Below are 19,752 nucleotides of genomic sequence, written 5' to 3'. Positions count from 1 at the left end.
ACTGATCATTCAGATCTCAGCCTTATAAGCAGAAGGCTTTGAGTTAAATTTCTGGTAGACTTGTGAATTTTTTTTTCTAAGTTGAGTAAACACTGTGCTTAACTCTATTGACAAATGCCACTTCTGGGAATACACCAATGTAAACAATAAGAGAATTTCCTCCTTTTTATATTGAATTCCACCCACCGGATATTGCACACATTTCATAGGATCTCCTTCTCCCTGGTTTTCTTACTTTATTGATTATCTGGACAGTTGCTGGAAGTTTTAGAAGGAGCTAGAGGATAAGATTCCCTTCAAACCAAATCTGTAAGTACAGACCATTTACTGCATTTTATCAGGCATTGATCATTTGTTAATGGCTCATACTTGGGGATGTAGATACAATATGGTTTTCTTGCTATTATCCCCATGTCTTCGATCTAAATGGTACAGATCATTTTGGTGTGAACTAGAGGCAAGTAATAACCTCCATAGCTGATATTTCAGGATTCAGCTTTGTCATAGTAACACAGGAATTGCCAGAGTGTATCAGACTCAAGGTCCTATTCCACTATCCCGTCTGTGACAGCGGCCACCACCAGAGGAAGGTATAAGAACCCTTCAGTAGGCAGCTGAGAGATAATCTGATTTAAGTACCAAAACATGGGGTTCAATATCCCCTCCAACATTGTTGTTAACTCTGGAAGTTATGATCATTCTGGATTGTCGTTGTCCGTTGAAGTGCCCAATCCCTTTCCAAATCTGTGGAGATCGTGGTCTCAATGACTTCCTGTAGCAGTGAGATCCAGATTCTAATCATTTGTTTTATGATAAACTATTATTATTTATCACTTTTGAATTTGTCACCTTTTTAATTTCTTTGACTGTCTCATTGTTCTTGTGTTATGAAACACAGAGGACAGAAGTTCTCAATCTAGTTTCTCTAGATCATTCATACCCTCTTGTCTCCTTTCTAAAGTAAACATTTGTTTCAGTCTCTCTTCATAAGACAGCTTTTCCACATTCTTGATCTTTCTTATCACACTACTCTGAATCCCTCGAATTGTGCAATACCTTTTTTGATATGGTTTGATTAGAACTACACAAGGATGAGGCCACACTATTGATTTATATAATGCCATTACAGTATTTTCCATATTGTTTTCCACCCCATTCCATATGCAACTTAATATCTTTTTTACTTTTGTGGCAACAGTTGCACATTAAGCAGAAGTCTTTATTTAGCCATCAATAACAATGTGCAGGTCCCTTTCTTGAATTTATACAGTTTATTTACACCTCTGTCAAGTTTATAAGTATGTCACAACTAGACACACACTTTGATCCACACTGGTGTTTCTGAGTTGCTATTATAGCCTTTCTACCTCTCTAAACTCTCTAAACTCTTTAAGCTTTTCCTCACTCTTTTTCAAAGGCCCTGATGATCTGTTCCAACCCCCTACTAATTGATTGATTACTCCTCCAATTGCTGGATTTGAAAAACCTCCAAGCTTTTAATTAACCAGAGTAAACATAATATAAACCTGACAATATCCATCAGTAACACTTCTTCTTCTCTGGGGTAGGTCTACACTTAAATGTTAGAATGGCCCAGCTCCCATTGTTGTAGTTAATCCACCTCCCTGTGAGGCAGTAGCTAGGTAGATAGAAGAATTCTTCCATCGACTATCTACACTGGGAATTAGGTTGACTTAGATACATCGCTCAGAGGTGTGGATTTCTCGTAACTGAGTCAACTTGAATTTTGAGTATAGACCTGGATTTAATCTACATGGGAAACCTAATTTGATAAAAGCCAGGCAGTGCTTTCCTTCCTGATCACAAAAACACACTCTGCAATCCTGCTTCACCTGGCAACCTTCAAATTAAAACCCCACAAATTCCAAACAACGATCTGGGTGGAGTCCCTGCCGCTGTGTATTTGTACACCCAGTGGCATATATTCCTTTTGGTCTTCATCCACTCCATCATAAAATTCCACATAAGAACCCTTATTCTGTAACAACATTTCATAACATACACTTCCAAGGTAACACAGTCCCTTCTCCACTGAGTAGTTTAAAATTTTCCTTTCTTTGTGTGTTACTCTGCATTTACTGACATTGAACTCTATTTGCCATAATGTTGCCCATTCACGCAGCTTGTTTCGTTATCTCTGAAATTCCACACAGTTCTTTTTGTTCCCGATTAATCTAAGTAACTTTGTGCCATCTGCAACTGTTGCTACCTCACTATTCACCCCTACTTTCCAGATAATTAGTGACCATATTAAACTACACTTGACATATTACAGAACCTGGGTCATCTCACACTCAACTCTTTTGCTGTAAAGAAACATGGAGCATTTAATTCTACTTTGTACTTTCTCTATCCTAGCCAGGTTTTGATCCCTGATGATACTTTGCCTCTCCCCAGTGCCTAAATAATTTCTTTTGTAGCCTCTAATGAGGGACCTTGGCAAAAGTCTTTTGGAAGTCTAAATACTTTTTGTTTTTTACAAACAATCCTTCTTCTCCACTACACAGAGGTTAGTGGTGCACAATTTTCTTTTGCAGAATCTGTGCTGGTTAGATCCAATCAGTTCATGATCTTCCAGGTGTTTTGTTGTTTTATTTTAATGGTTTCAACCAACTTGCCAGGTGCAGAGCTAAGGCTTACTAGACTGTCATCGCCCAGATCACCCTGAGAGCCTTTTTTTAAAAAAAAAATATAGGGACAACCTTTGCCACCCATCAGTGTTCTGAAGCAGAAGCTGGTTTTAGTGAGAGACTGGATATTTTTGATAGCAGTTCAACCATGTCAGATGTAAACTCCTTTGGAATTCTTGGATGGACCAATCTGGGCCCATCCCTGGGCTCATTGCAACTGAAATGATCAATTTGTCCAAGCATCTCTTCTTGTGAAACCTCATCTCTGAGAGTATCTCATCCTTATTACAAGAAAAGGGAAGGGCTGGTGTAGGTCTCTCTTCCCCTATATTGAGGATGAATACAAATAAATCCTTTAGCTTCCCAGTAATGTCCTTACTCTCCTTAATTTCTCCTTCTACTCACTGCTGATTCAGCAGACCCACCAAATATTTCAAACTTCCTGCATCTGAAAGACTTAAAGAACCTCTCATTTGTTGTTATACCTTTAGCAATTTGCTCTTCAAAATCCATTTTGATCCCACTATTTCCCTCTTTCATATTGTCTGCTGTCATTTACACTCCTCCTTACTGTTGTATCCTTGGGGCAGCCGGTGTAGGAAGCAATCACTTGAGGCCAGAGAGCAGACAGCTAACCAAAACCTCCATTTTATTTACAGAGACAGAGAGCTCACTCAGCCGGTTGAAACCGGCTGAGCTATCCCTTAATAGTCTAACTCAGTTGCCATAGTAACAAAACCCATGACAACCAAATACACAACATATTCCTCCCCCCCTAATAAGAACATCCCCTAAATAAAACACACACTAAACTAGAGAAGGAGGGTAGACTGCCTCCATTCCCGGCTAAACCCTGGGGATTATTTTGCCCCATAACCGTGGGTTCACCCTAACTAAAGATACAGCCGATGAGGAGGCCTTCTGTCTCTAGGTGGATTACGGCAAACTTCTGGTGTTGTTGCACCCGAAAGTACTAGGGGCTCAGGGTCCGCAGCACGAATAGGTGAGGAGGTGGTATCAGCTCGTGCTGGGCAAAGGGGTATCTCAGCTGCCGGCAGTAATGGAGGAGAACAGTCAGGAACAGGTGACTCATGATTCGGTGTATCACCAGGAGGGGTGAAGTCAGACCCCTCAACTGCAGATGGGTCCTGAAGACTGGCATGACCTGGCAACAGCTGATCTACATGTCGCCGCCAGGTAAGATTCTCTGCAGTCCGGACTGTATAGGAAACAGGTCCTGTTTGAGTGATGACTGTGGCCGGGACCCATTTAGCTCTGGAAGTATAATTCCGAGCCAAAACTGGCTGCCCTGGGCTAAAGGTTCTTGCTTTTGCTCTGGGTGCCCGTCTGATGACTTGATATTGCTGCTGATGTTGCAGTTTGTCTTGGTTCAGAAGGTTTCAGCAGATCAAAGCAAGTGCGCAGCTGTCGTCCCATCATTAACAAGGCTGGGGAAGCCTGGGTCGTAGCATGAGGTGTGTTTCTATAGGAAAGTAAGAAGGTATCCAGACGCTTTTGAATGGAGTGTTGTCTCTTTGCTGATTTCAAAGCGTTTTTCATTGTCTGCACAAATCTTTCAGCTAATCTGTTGGTGGACGGATGATATGGTGCTGACGTGATGTGGTGTATCCCATTTGCCTTCATAAAATTTTGAAACTCCTGAGAGATGAACTGCGGTCCGTTGTCGCCAACAAGTTGTTCTGGCAGACCAAAACGACTAAAGAGTCCTCGTAGTTTTTGGATAGTACTCTCTGCAGTAGTGGACTGCATTATAGAGACTTCTGGCCATTTAGAATGGGCATCTACTGCCACCAAGTACATGCTTCCTTCAAGGGGGCCAGCAAAGTCAACGTGAATACGTTGCCACGGGTTTTCAGGCCAGTCCCATGGGTGTAGGGGTGCCCACTGGGGTGCATTTCTTACACCCTGACATGACATACAAGCTTTTGCCTTCTCTTCAATCGCACTGTCCAATCTAGGCCACCAAAAATAGCTTCGTGCAATTTCCTTCATGCGCACTATTCCACAGTGACCGGAATGTAGCTGTTCTAACATCTCTGATCTCAGGGGTGGTGGAATAATGACACGTCTCCCCCACAACAAACAACCAGATTGGACCGATAACTCCGTCCGCCTGGACATGTAGGTAACAAGGTCGGGTGAGACCGGAGAGGTTTGTCGAGATTTTCCATGCATCACCAGGTCCATAACTTGGGATAATACTGGGTCAACGCGGGTTGCCTTCTTTATCTGAGCAGCAGTGATGGGTGTATTCTCTACCTGTTCAAAGTAGAAGATTTCCTTTTGGGCACTATCTTGATGTTTGACCGGTAAAGGCAACCTTGAGAGGCCATCTGCATTGCCGTGCAGAGTGGATTTCCGATATTTGATTTCATATGTGTGTGCTGAAAGTATCAATGCCCAACGTTGCATACGACTAGCAGCTAATGGGGGAATGCCTGTGTAGGGTCCAAAAATTGATGTCAGAGGTCGATGGTCTGTAAGAAGAGTAAACTTTCGCCCAAACAGGTACTGATGAAACTTCCAAATTCCAAAAACAATTCCTAATGCCTCATGTTCGATTTGGGCGTAGTTAGTTTCTGCTTTGCTTAGAGTGCGTGAAGCAAAAGCAATAGGTCTTTCTTCTCCCGAAGGCATAATGTGTGACACGACCGCTCCCACTCCATAAGGGGAAGCATCGCAGGCCAATTGCAGGGGTAAGGATGGATCAAAGTGCGTTAGAACTTCAGAATTTAACAATGCATCCTTAGCTTTGTTAAATGCAACATCACAGGCTTCAGTCCACTTCCAGGCCTTGTTCTGCCCAAGGAGCTCATGAAGTGGTTTTAGCAGTGTGGCTAACTGTGAGATGACCTTTCCATAATAGTTCAGTAGTCCTAGAAATGAGCACAGCTGGCTTACATTTCGAGGTGGGGGAGCCTCCACAATAGCTTTAACTTTTGCAGGGGCCTTATGAAGACCTGCAGAATCGATGATGTGTCCCAAATATTCAACAGAGGGCTTGAAGAATTCACACTTGTCTTTGCGAACTCGTAGGCCATATTCTTCCAGTCTTTGTAGGGTAGCCTGTAAATTCTTTAAGTGATCCTCTTCATTTCTTCCAGTGACCAGGATATCATCCAGATAGCACTGAACTCCTGACAAGCCACACAAGATCTGGTCCATAGCCCTCTGGAACAGGGCGGGAGCCGATGTGATTCCGAAGGGTAGGCGACAGTATCGATAAAGCCCCTTATGAGTCACAATAGTCAACAGCTCTTGGGACTTTTCATCGACGTGCATCTGTAAATATGCTTGACTCAGATCAATCTTACTGAACTTTTGTCCCCCAGCCAGGCCTGCGAAGAGGTCATCGATGCGGGGAAGCGGGTATTGCTCTGCACACAACACTGGGTTGACAGTGACTTTAAAATCACCGCAAATCCGGAGAGAGCCATCTTTCTTCACGATTGGAACGATAGGAGTGGCCCATGAGCTATGGGTAACTGGTATTAGGACTCCATTGGTGACCAGGCGCTCTAGGTCTGCTTCAACTTTTGGCCTGATGGCATATGGCACAGTTCGGGCTTTCAGATATTTTGGTGGACTGCCAGGTTTAATGTTCAATGTCACAGTGATTCCCTTCATACTTCCCAAATCATCTCCAAAAACAGCAGCATGTTTCCTTAGTATAGGGGTTAGACTGGTTTCTTCTTTAGTCATCCGGTGCACTTCTGCCCAGTTCAGCTGAATCTTCCCAAGCCAAGACCTACCCATTAAGGCTGGGTAGTCACCTCTCACCACAAACAGTGGCAATTTAGCCGCCTGTCCATTGAGCTCCACCTTAACATCAATAGTGCCCAACATGGGCACAGCTTCACCTGTATACGTCTTCAGAGCAGTTTTTGTTGCCTTAAACGGAAGATGCTGTAGCTTTTCCTTATACACAGTCTCCGGAACCAGCGAGACAGCTGCACCAGTGTCTAGTTCCATGCGTATAGGTTTGCCCTCCAATAAGGGGGTTACCCAGTATTCATGTGAGCCCACTGCCAAAGACAAAACATGCAGTGGCACTTCCTCTTGTGAGGAGGTGTCACCTTGATCATCCTGGGTCTGCTCTAGGGTATGCAAGGTTCCTCTTTTTGTCGGCCAGACCACAGGCCTCTTTTTCTTTTGTTTACAGGCATACTCAATGTGTCCCTTTTTGCCACAGTGTCGACACACCAGGTCCTTACACCAGCATTCTGATGCCTGGTGACCCAGCTTACCACAGCGGTAACATTCTTGACTCTGCACCGTTTTGTGGGTCAGTTCTTGTGACACTTTTTGCACCCTAGGGGATGCACCGATGTATTGTGCCTCCCTTGTAGCCAGTTCCATGGAGACAGCAATATCAACAGCCTTCTGTAATGTAAGCTGAGCCTCTGTCAGTAGGCGCTTCCGTATAGCTTCACTGCAGAGGCCACACACTAACCTGTCACGCAGGGCATCATTTAACATCTCTTTAAATTCACAGTGTTCTGCTAGCTTTTTTTAAATTGCTACAAATTGTACAACTGTTTCATCTTCCTTTTGGTCTCTTTTGTGGAACCTATATCTTTCAGCAATTACCAGTGGTTTTGGGGAGAAATGAGACCCCAGGATTTCCACAATGTCACTGTAAGATTTAGTCTCAGGCTTAACAGGGTATAGTAAGCTGCGTAGCAGAGAGTAGGTTTTAGCCCCTACAACAGTTAAGAATATTGGCACCTTCTTCGCTTCTGTAATGTCATTTGCAATACCAAAAACCTCAAAACGCTCAGTATACACATGCCACTGCTCTGTATTCTCATCAAAAGGCTCCAGGGGCCTGGTCAGAGTAGCCATGATTTTTAGTTTCACTTTCACAGTCAGTGCAACAAGAAGCTTTTTTTCTTTGTTTGGTCTTTACCTTGACTTCTACTTCCTTCTGTTACTGGAGCAGCACCAGGATCCCATCCTCGTCGCCAGTGTTGTATCCTTGGGGCAGCCGGTGTAGGAAGCAATCACTTGAGGCCAGAGAGCAGACAGCTAACCAAAACCTCCATTTTATTTACAGAGACAGAGAGCTCACTCAGCGGGTTGAAACCGGCTGAGCTATCCCTTAATAGTCTAACTCAGTTGCCATAGTAACAAAACCCATGACAACCAAATACACAACACTTACTGGCTTCACGAGAGTCAGATTTCCAAATCCTAAAGTGTTTTTGTTTGGCTCAAAAAATCTTTTGAATCCTGCTGTTTAGCCATAGTGGTTTACTCCTTGCCTTCCTATTCCCTTTGTATGCAGCAGTACAAATAACTTCTGAGACTCTTTTTTTTTTAAATAATAAAAACCATCCCTGCCATCTCTAAGGATTTTACTTCCTTATAACTCTTGGAACTTTTCGACTAACCTCCTCATATTATTGAAATCTCCCTTTTAAAAAGTGTAGTGTGTCTGTCACTTTTCAGTTCTCTATCTGTGGTAGGAAGTTGAACTAATTATTCTGTGGTCACTATTACTTAGCTGCTCAGCTAATGTCATTTCTTTAATTAACTGATCTGTGTTACAAAGGAGGAATTCACCAATAGCCTGTGTTCTTGCATAGTCTAAACCTACATGATCTAAGAAGCAATAATTTAAAATGTTAAGAAATTGTGTCTCTAAACTTTGCCCTCATGGGCCTTTGAGCAAGTTATATGGAGTCATTGTGGTCTCCCATTATTATCAGTTTGTTAGATTATGTTGCATCTTTGATCACTCTCAATATTGTGCACTCAATTTCCTTTTCTTCATGAGAGGACCAGAAGAATAGGGACACTTCTCCCACTTCTTACAACCGTGTGGTCCTCTCCACTCAGAATTTTTCATCTCACTAGATCCTATTTATCTTTCAGATACAGCATCACCGTGGCCTAGTCTGTCTTTCTTTATTGTTTGTAACCAGGCATTTCAGTATCCCATTGGCTTTTCCCTTTATAAAGCACATTGTCTCAGAGTCCTCTTCCATTTCACAACATCCTAGTTTTTAAGAACTGCCAGTTCAGCACTGTGAGGGATATGGAAATTTCCTGGAATATTTTTGGGAGCTCTTACTGTATTAAGTTTATGAATCACTGTAGGCCAGGGACTGTATATTCCCATGGGGGAGGGGAGCACATCTGCCGCAGGAACTCAGAAAAGTGGGGTTGTGTAGGCAAATTCACTCAGGCTGTAACCCCTCTCAAGAGCTACCGGCACCTGGACAGGCTCCCATATACTGGTTTGAACTGAATTCTCCAGAGACAAACAGACAAAAAATAACTTTTGGATAAATAGCACGAGTTTCAACTAACACAAGGACTTCTTTCTGGCCCAGAAAATGGACTGGACCTTCTGCACAAGGGAGGGCCCCAGTCTTTCCTGGGAAGAGTTGGAAGGACTTTGGCCTATGGAGGCCCCACAATGGGTGGCCTCTGGTAAGCATTCAGCATGCATATAGGAACGTTTATTGTTTTTAATTTGTGTTCTGTGTAATGCTTTCCCCTTAATAATGAATGTGGTTGCTTAGAAAGAAATGTGTGGTAACTTATAACTTGTCTCCACTCAAGAGAGGTGATGGCATGGGGGTAGGGGTGCTGGGAGTCTGAAAGCAGATGCCCTTGGTGGACCATGAGGAATAATACAGGTGAATTTGCCCTGAACTGTGACAAATATAATCTCGGTTATTGGTGATCCTAACATCAAACTGTTCAACACAACACTCCTCACTTCGGCTGGAATTATACTGACTCTCATGTTCTGCTTTTTGACCACCAACACTGCTAACCTGACTCCTAAGGCATTGCTTTGCCTGCCCATTCAGAGGGATGCTTTACAAACAGAGAAGGGACATCTCTTCCCCCAGACTTTTTGTTCTTAACATTCTTTCAGCCTCTGCCATAGAAATCCTTAGACAAATGTGCAGGACACACAAATCTATTTGACAAGTTCAGTCTCTGTATATGCCTGATCTAATGCCTAATGAAGTCATTGAAAGTATTTCCACTAATTAGAATGAGCAATGAATCCAGCCCTGAATGAGGACATTACATTGAATAATTACTTTTTATATTAATATAAAATAATGTGAATGTGACAGAAATTTATTTCTCCAGTTACCAAGAATTCATAAATAAACCCTCTGTAATAGCACCACACTATTAGTGAAAATGAAAGCAAAATATCCGGTCTGTAGGTAATTGTCAGAGCTGTTTGCACAAGCCATTGTACACTAAATCAACATGGGTGTGTAGGCTGCCATATGCATTAATAGATAATCTGATGCTTTAAAATTTCCTTTCAATATTTACTAGGCTAAAGTTCTCAGATTCATGCAACAAAACCCAAAGACTAAATAACACAGCAACATAACACAGCTGGCATGATTTATTTTTGGGTAGACACTTTGCATATTTTGTGGTTCGAATTCATTTAAAGAATTGAACTGAATAGTCATATAGTTGTTTAAAGTATTTACCCAGCCTCACCTTTGCTGAAATGTTAGTTTTATTTCATGCAAAATTTACATTAAATTAATACTAAGTATAACAATGCCCCTTGAGGGAACTGAACCTAGGACTTCTAGATTTGAAAGCACAGACTACAACTGCCCAGGGTGCAAGCAGGCATATATACCTGTGTACACACTGTAGTCACCAGAAGTGGGGAGAAAGCCATGTTGTTTCAGCATGAATTACATACATATTCTCACTGGCTGGAGTAGGCCACTCTGTGCTTCAGCACTCCACAGAAGTTCAGCTCCCCACATAGCACCCAATAATGATGCCATCACTAAGGCTGTCTGTGGTGACTGAATCCAGCCTGCCTGGATCTGAAGGCATGATCTTCTACTGTCTTGGATAAAGAAACACAATGATCAACTTGAAGTCTATAGCAGACTCGTAAAGCTCTCTATATGGTCTGGGTACTAGCTGGAGAAAAAGAGACAGACTGTTATTATGGATTACATTAGATGGGATGGTAATGTGCTCAAATCCGGGAACTGCCAAAGCTAAGGCTGTCTGTGTGCATTGGTTCGGTGATGGGGTGTCCACCCTACACAGGACTGGAAGGGGTTAGGGAGGCCAGGTAGGCCCATTAACTTCACAGACTGCACGTGGAGGGAGAGCCAGAGAGCAGGGAATTGATGACAAGGAGACTCAGCTGGGCAGGAACAGCTGGGCCCTATAAAGCCAGAAAGCTGGCAACATAGAAAGGTAGTTGCTGAAAAGAGAAGTCACTCCCTGGGAAAAGAGAGGAGGGTTTGGAACTGCTACACCCAGCGCAAGGAGGGGAAACAGGAGTTCCAAGAAGCAGCTGAGGGAAGGAATAGTGAGGGTTGGGAGGGGAAAACCCAGAACTGCTGGGTGTAGGGTCCCTAAACTGGAACCCAGAGTAGAGAGTGGGCCCAGGTTCCCCTACCAGCCACTGTGCACATGGCAGAGGACAACAGACTGTCTGGGAGTTTTGGAAAGACTTTATTACACCTACCCCAGAAAGGGGGAAGACGTATGGTGACCCGGCTGGAGGGCCAAATCATGACGAGGAGGCTGCAATTCCTGGAGTGAGGGGGGTCTGCAGTATGAGAGGATGACAGGAGAGACACTGCTGGGGTGTGTGTGTGTGTGTGTGTGTGTGTGCAATGCCTGGCCAGAGGTAATCCCCAGGACAGCCAGGAGGAGGTGTCACTAGCAGTGAATGACAGGTTGATTGAGAATGAAAGCCCCAAATGTATAGACTCTTAGACTTTAAAGCCAGAAGTGACCACTGTGATCATCTAGTCTGATGTCCTGCACATCGCAGGTCCTGGACCCTCATCTCCCCACTCTTGTAATACACCCATAATCTCTGTATGAGTTATTGAAGTCTTCAAATCATTATTTAAAGACTTCAAGTTACAGGGAATTCATCATTTACTCTAATTTAAATCTGCAAGTGACCTGTGCCCCATGCTACAGAGGAAGGCAAAACACCCTGAAGGTCTCTGCCAATCTAACCAGCAGGAAAATTTCCTTCCTGCCCCCAAACACGTTGATTAGTTGAGCTGTTAACGTATCAGCAAGACCTACCAGCCAGGCAGGTGGGAAATAATTCTCTGTACGAACTCTCCCCATGTAGTGTCTCCTATGTGGCTGTTAGGGATATTTGCTACTAGCAGTCACAGCTGGGCCATATGCCATTGTAGGCAATTTCATTATCCCATAAGCTTATCAAGCTCAATCTTGAAACCTTTGCTTCCATTGCTCCCCTTGGGAGGCTGTTCCAGAATTTCACTTCTCTGATGGTTAGAAATCGTTATCAGATTTCAAGTCTAAACTTGTTGATGACCAGTTTGTATCCATTTATTCTTTTGTCAACACTGATACTTAACTTTATCTCTCTGATGTATTTATAGAGGCAATCATATCTCCCCTTAACCTTCTTTTAGTTAGGCTAAAATAGTCAAGCTATTTCAGTCTCTTCTTGGAAGGTGGGTTTTGCATTCCCCTGATCACCCTAGTAGCCCTTCTCTGCATCTGTTCCAGTTTGAATTCAACTTTTTCAAACATGGGATACCAGAATTGCACACAGTATTCCAGATTAGGGCTAACCAGTGCTTTGTACAATGGTAATAACACGTCCCTATCTCTACTTGAAATACCTCATCTGATGCATCCTAGGACAGTATAAGCCTTTTTCATGGCCACGTCACATTGGTGGTTCATAGTCATCCTGTGATCAACCAATACACACAGGTCTTTTTCCTCCTCTGCTGCATCCATCAAGTACATCCCCCACTTTTCAGCAAAAATTCTTCATTTTAGTCCCTAATTTCATGACCGTGCATTTTCCAATATTAAATTTAATCCCATTTATATTACTCCAGTTTTCAAGATTGTCTAAATCTTCTGCGATATTCCGGTCTTTTCAAAAGTGACTTGAAGTAAAAATTATATAGTTAACTATCACATTGTTTGCCCAAGCACTTTAAAGAAATGAAATTACAATATAACAGATGTCATAAATCTCGCCCTGCCTACGTGGCAAACAGTAACATATAAGTCTTGTCAGGTAGAAGGAAACACTTATTTTTTCACTGTGTAAACTAGCTTCATTAACTCTGCCATCATGGAGTCATTCCCTAAGTATAGACGTCAGCATTTTTTATGTCAAGTGACAATTAGCAAAAAAACAAACCAAAAACTAAAACCTGCCATCAGAAAACAGTCTAGTAATAAAAAGCCTCAGAAAATCCACTGGTTTTCAAGTGTCTCCTGTTGGGCACTCAAAATTGCTAATCACTTTGGAAAACCTTGATCATGGACCTCATTGGGACTATGCCTGGAGTAGGCTACCTTTCAAGGAAAACAAAATTTGGCCCAATGGGTTTATGTTAAAGCTGATCTGCCCCCATTTCTCTGGACTCAGCTGTATGAGCATTGGCTTGCAATGCTTTACACAAAACATGAAGGCATTTCTCTGTTTGGACAGGAAATAAATGGGTTTCTGCAAGATAACTGAGTACTGAAACATCAGGTGATCAAGACGAATTTGGTTTAGTCAAGTTGGGTTGTCCTGACTGAAGACATGTTACAGATAGGAAATTACCTACTACATTTAGGTCACCAAGCTATCCACTTACACTCGGGTTGAGGTGCTTAACAATCTACAGGTCTTTTAAAGCCCCTCAACCCATTGTTTATTACATATTACAGTTTGCAGCTAATTGCTTAGACAGGTACATTTAATAAACTCCAAATTTGCAGCATACAAAAGGTCACAACAGTTTTGGCCAATGAAGACAATCACACTTTAAAATTAGGGCTGTTGATTAATCACAGTTAACTCACACAGTTAATTATCCTGGGTTCTGGGCTGGCTGGTTTGTACAGCCTGGACTGAAGCTTGTGTGCTGCAGCTTCACTGTTTCAGGACTCAAGCTGGCGAGATTAAAGAACTCACAGGCAATGCCTGCAGCCTAGATATGCCCTATGTCTCTGGCCCATTGTGCTTCAGGGAGAGTCAGTGCCTCCAACAGCCCTAAAGAAGGTCAGGCACTGTGCCAGGCTTCAGGGCCGCCCAGAGGGGGAGGCAAGTGGGGCAATTTGCCCCAGGCCCTGGGCCCCGCAGGGGCCCCCACAAGAGTTTTCAGGTGCCCCCATGAGAATTTTCAGCGGGTCTAAGGCGGCAGGTCCTTCAGTGCCACCGAACACACCCAGAGCTAGTGAAGGACTCGCTGCCGAAGACCCAGAGCTCCTTCCTCTCTGGCTCTTCGGTGGCAATTCAGCAGCGGGTCATTCACTCGCTCTGGGACCCACCAACGAAGTGTCCCAAAGACCCGGAGCAGAAAGACCCCACTGCCGAAGTCCCCAGGCCCCCTGAATCCTCTGGGCGGCCCTGCCAGGCTTAGATAGCAGTGATGCTGGAATCACATGGCCTTGCCCTCCCCAAGGTCTAGGACTATGACAGTGAGTGTCCCTTCCACCACAGCAAAGGTTCTCATGTGATCTGCCCCCTCCACTCACTCTCACACTGGCTGCACATAGTGACACCCTCCCATATTGTCCAGCTTTCCCTGCAACGTGCAGTGACACAAAAGGAAGGTAAGGAACAGCCAGGTGTATTTCAAGGAGGAATAACAAGAAATCAGGTTTCCTGTATTTTTGAGCATCTGTGTCTATTTTGATTGCTGCTCTCATTTCAGATCAGCCCCTGTGACTCTTCCCACCTGAGGTACCAGAGGCATGGAGCTACGGGGACAGCTCTTCAGCTGCTTGTTCTGTACCATACTCCTATCAGTGATTCCCTGTTCAGGTAAAAGCATTGTCGGCAAAAGCACTTCTCTGCAGCACAAAATCCCTGGAGAGAGACCCTAAACCTGCATGAAACCGCTGCTGGTATCTGTGTTTCAGCAAAGAAAATGATTTTGTTTGTGTTACTGAGATACAAACAGGTGATTCAGGAGGCATTGGGGATCTGGTCCTGGAAGCATCTGGATGCTCCCAGTGCCTACTGAGCTCGGCATCTCACAGCAGGTTCTCAGCACCTTGCAGTTTCAGAGCCTTTGTTAGCCCTGGTTTCTCCAGTGGGATGCTCAGTTCATCAGAGACCTGTAGTCAGTAGGATATAGAGCTGTGCTATTTGTCTTTTCTGGGGATCTGCCCCAATTCTAGGCATCAGGGAAAGATGACTAATGCAAACCCTTAGTGTAGAAAAGAAAAAAAAACACAATTTGGCTTGGTTGAGCTTATCCCAGCACCTGGTGGCTGATGGCTGGAATCAGGGCAAACAGAAGGTTGACATTTTCATTTGTAACTTTTTTTTTCCATAGGAAAATGTCCTTTTCCCAACAATGACCATTTTCAGAAGATTTCTTTTAATTTTATGATCTTTCAACAGACCTCCTTTTCCCATTTGTCCATTCCCCTCCTCATTTCCTATTTTATAACTAAAAAAGGAGAAAAGTGAGAAAAGACACAGAAGCTGCTTCCCTCAAACACATTAGAAACATTTGAATTGTTTCACAAAGGGAAAAAAAGAGATTTTTTCCAACATTTCTTGAAAAACATCTTAACGTTTTTCAACAAGCTCTCATAGACCACTTCTAGAATCTCCCAGGCAGACTCTTGTTAAATATTTGGCATGTTTGATCAGTTATACAATGTCTTATACACCAATGGTGCAATAACCAAACTGAACTTCATTCTTCTTTGACTCCCATCTGTCAGCCCAGCAGTTACAATGGGGGCTGAGTGACGTCTTTCCACCACTTTTGGTCTTGAACCAGCTTAACAGTTTCATTTGTCTTTAAACCTTTTTGTTCTATGTCATGGTTTCTACTGAATGTATTCTCAGTCTTCCTCTATTTCTAGTTCCTTGCACACTGGCACGGATATTGTTAGCCTTTTTCCAGAGGGTCTGGCTGGAGAGTCTTGCCCGCATGCTCGGGGTTCAGCTGATTGCCATATTTGGGGTCGGGAAGGAATTTTCCTCCACCGTAGATTGGCAGTGGCCCTGGAGGTTTTTCGCCTTCCTCTGAAGCATGGGGCAGGGGTCGCTTGCTGGTGGATTATCTGCTACTTGAAGTCTTTAAATCATGATTTGGAGCATTCAACAGCAGAGTCAAGGGAGAGAATTAGTTCAGGAGTGGGTGGATCGGCTTATGTGGCCTGCATCTTGCAGGAGGTCAGACTAGATGATCATAGTGGTCCCTTCTGATCTTGAATTCTATGATTCTATGATTCTATGATATGGTATCCTTTCAAGGCCCATTCCTGACATGTGTCAAACTAGTGTGGTTATCCTTCTTGAATCTTCTACAACAGAGTTGTTTCTTGCCTTACCCATTTTCTTATAACTTCTTTTTTTATTATTTTCTGCAGTCGGGAAACTCTCGGTATTTCCCCCCAAGCCAATTCATTTCTGCAGTCAATATCTTCCATTAGCTGGCTTCCTCATTCTCCAGTATTCCAACCTTCTCAGTGGTATCAGCAAGGCACTTGTCTCATATATGCTGAGCTTCTTTGTTATAAAAATGTCTTTAGCCTTCCAGAGGTTGCAGAATTGCAGCTCATCTGATTCTTCTCATGTCATTTTCACAATTTCCATTTTTTGATACTTGTCGTAAAGATGCACAATTTTTCCACTTTTTCTAGTTCTTTGTCTCTGACTTTGATCTTTACCTTTTCTTCTTGTCTTCCAATTGCCATAATTTTTGTCTTCCTTGTGCTGATGCTTAGTCCAAATTTTCTACTTTCCTGGTCTAGATTGTCAATAATTCTCTGTAAATCCTCTTTGGTCAATGTTATGAGATAAATATCATTTGCGAAGCTAAGGTTTTTAATTATAAGAATAATCTTAGATCCTTTTTTACTAATTAGCAATAACAATAGCAATCAAATACATATTTGCAGAGTATTTACATTCTTTAATTTGTGAAAATAGATTCCTGTCCCACCACTTGGAATTCATGGCTTAGACACCACCAATTTTAATCTGGACAAACTCTCAGGATACAATTACACTGCAGTCAGAGAACTGATTGCATCTCAGGTAGCAACACCTGTGCTATCTTGAATCTAGCTAGCTTGGTTAAAAATACCATGGAAGACACAGCAGCATGAATCCCTCTGTGAGCTAAGAATGTAAGTATATATGTACCCAGAGTTCCAGGCAGGCTTATACAGCTGAAGCCCATGCCACCATGTGTTCATTGCTCTTTTTAGCCAGGCTAGCTGCACTTAAGCTAGCACTGGCATGCCTACCAAGCTGCAATTATTCCCACAGTTGCAGTGTAGACACTCCCTCATGTAGGTTTGCTTCATTCAGAGAGTTTTTGAAGTCATCTCGTCCCCAGGACAGAAATATCAGGGCTGGACTGCGCTGTTGAAGAATGGATTCACCACTGGGCATGTGTCTTTAGAGCTGAAAAATGTCCACCCAGCTGAAAGACTTCAAAATGCAGCTGTACATTCCCCTAACGAGTGGAGCACTGAAGTTGCAACCAAGCTTCAAATTGCAGGTTGGTGATTTCATTGGCAGGGCCAGATTTTGCCTGTCCATTATGCAGATGGGCAGTGAGCAGAGGACACAAGGCTCTTTGTCCCTCTCTGGGACCTGTCGAAAGGCCAGGCAGAACTCAGTTTCTGTCCCTCATGGTGCCCTGAGAGTGCCGTGCAGGAGGCAGAGGGAGTACAGCCCCACATGAACCAGCCAGTGAAACTGCCAAGCTCTGCGAGTGGCTGCAAGCTGCATGGAGCAGCCTGTTTCACCTAGGAGCTCTGGGATAGAAAAACTCCTCACTGGCCCCTTAATATAAACTGTGCCTCTTCGGGGTAACTGAGCCCAAAACACAGAGAGTATGAAACATTGGGCCTGATTTTCCACAGCTCCAAGGACTCCTTATGCTGTACGGGCAGTTTAAAGGGGTCTTAAAGTGGGCAGAAATGGCCCCTTGAGAATAGGCCCTGGGCAGGTCTCTGGCTGGCTTAATGGCTTTGCACCCACTCAGCACCCAACCTCCAATAGAAGGGGAGATTGGGATGTGTTAGGCACCCGGGCAGAGCACAATGTGCCATGGATACCCTCTGCTTACCAGGCTCCATGGGGACCAGCTGCTCTAACTTACACCAGGGGCTGGGCAGGCCTTACCTAGCCCCAGAATACAGAGAGAGTGAAGGTGGCTTAAAGCCCCTTCTTTCTTCCACCCTCCCCCAAGTGCAGGGACTAGGGAGTGGAGAAACAGGCCCAGCCCTCTGAGATCCCAGTCTAAGGGCTTGTCTGAACTTCAGTGCAGACCCACACTACAGCAACAGGACAGGTTCTTCCAGCACTGTAGTGAATCCATCTCCCTGAGAAGCAAAAGTTAGGATGACAGAATAATTCTTCCATAAACACAGTTCTGTCTACACTAGGTTTAGGTCAGTTTAACTGCACCACTCAAGGGGGTGGAATTTTAAACCCCCCAGGACATTGCAACTATAACTGTCTGCAGATCAAAAAAACAGTTGCTGGCATAAATAAGACCTTTCAACATAACGATTCCCCGATGTCATCTTTGCCCTGTGTCCCAATAGAATTTAAAAATGGTGAAACACTGAGCGAGAAAGGAAAGAAGACAGTAAGATTTTCCCTCCCTGAAACCCCTGAGAAGACCACCGGTAAGTCTGCATTCTTTGTTCTCTACTTTCAATAACACCAACATATTTATTATGCTAGATTATGAGTAATATCATAATAAGAAAAGGTAAGCACCATTGGTGAACTTCAATGTAGACACACACTACAGCAACAGGAGGGGTTCTCCCGTCACTGTAGTGAATCCATCTCCCCGAGAGGTGAAAGCTAGTTTGACAAAAGAATTCTTGCATACAGCTAGTGCTGTCTAAACTGAAAGAGAAAGAAAAGAAGAGAGAAAGGAGAATAAGGCTGTGGGGGTAGGAAGGTGGGAATAGGGATGCATGTGAAGACAAGGGCAAGGGGGCTGCACAGAGGACCTCCAACATGGAGGGGGCATGGGGCACTTGGTATGGGGACAGAGTGGATGGAGGGACACACAGATTCCCTGGCATGGGGAAAGGTTGGGTGACTGCAGGGAGTCCCTGAAATAGAAGGGAATGGGATAGGGTCCCACAGGGAGTTGTGTGGGGATGAAGCGATGCAAGGAGCCCCTGGTGCATGCAAAGAGCTCAGCCTGCATAAACTGTGGACGGTGTGATCCCCCAACTCCAGTTTACAGGAGCCTGAGGCATGTGAGGTGCTAAGAACCCACAGCTCCCAGTGACTTCATGGTAACCTCCAGGAAGCTGGTTAGCATGTGTGTATGGTCTTTTCTTGTTTTCTTAAAACAATACTTCCTGAAACACAATGCACTTACCTATCACAGCATTTGCCAAAACACAAAAAAGAAAATAAGTTTTGATTAGTACAATGTGGGCACACTCTCCTTCACTGGGGCCTCTGATCTATTTCCCACCGCAGTGCACATATCTGAATCCACAGTTTTGAGGAAACAATGTGTAAAACATTTTCTTTCTTTCCCCCTCCTACCCCAGAAGCCTCTGAGGAGAGCCCTGGTAAGTCTGCATTCTTTGTTCTCTACTTTCAATGACACCAAAATGTTTATTATGCTAGATTATGAGTAACATCAAGAGAAGGGTAAGGGGGCTGCACAGACAACCTCCAGCAAGGAGGGGCCATGGACATGTGGAATGAGGACAGAGTGGATGGATGGACACACAGATTCCCTGGCATGAGGAAAGGTTGGGTGACTGTAGGGAGTCCCTGAAATAGAAGGGAATTTGATGGGGTCCCACAGGGAACATCACCTCCTGGGTCTCTCCTTGGAGCATTCAGCATCCTCTGCCCCTCCGTGTGCTTTCCACAGCGAGCCCGCCCCAGCTGGGTCTTGGGGAAGTTACAGGGTCCTGCACCCCCACTTGGCAGTCAGACGTGACTCTCAGCCAGCCAGTAACACAGAGGTTTATTCGATGACAGGAACACGGTCTAAAACAGAGCTTGTAGGTACAGAGAACCGGACCCCTAGGCTGGGTCCCTTCTGGGGCCCAGTGAGGCAGACCCCCAGATGTGCACTTCATTCCT

At 44.1% G+C, this 19,752-nt stretch overlaps 1 long non-coding RNA gene across 1 annotated transcript; it reads left to right on the top strand.

Moving 5' to 3' along the window:
- The first annotated feature begins 253 nt into the window (after positions 1–253).
- Positions 254–18,297, top strand: LOC120393815. Its single transcript, XR_005592132.1, has 4 exons — positions 254–309; positions 14,357–14,466; positions 17,009–17,173; positions 18,228–18,297. It is a non-coding gene; the product is annotated as an uncharacterized LOC120393815 (long non-coding RNA).
- Positions 18,298–19,752: the final 1,455 nt, after the last annotated feature.

This window comes from Mauremys reevesii, unplaced genomic scaffold (assembly GCF_016161935.1).
Source record: "Mauremys reevesii isolate NIE-2019 unplaced genomic scaffold, ASM1616193v1 Contig33, whole genome shotgun sequence".
In the NCBI taxonomy this organism is placed as follows: domain Eukaryota; kingdom Metazoa; phylum Chordata; order Testudines; family Geoemydidae; genus Mauremys; species Mauremys reevesii.
Note: the sequence above shows the minus strand (reverse complement) of the source record. Positions and strands in the feature narration are given on the sequence as shown.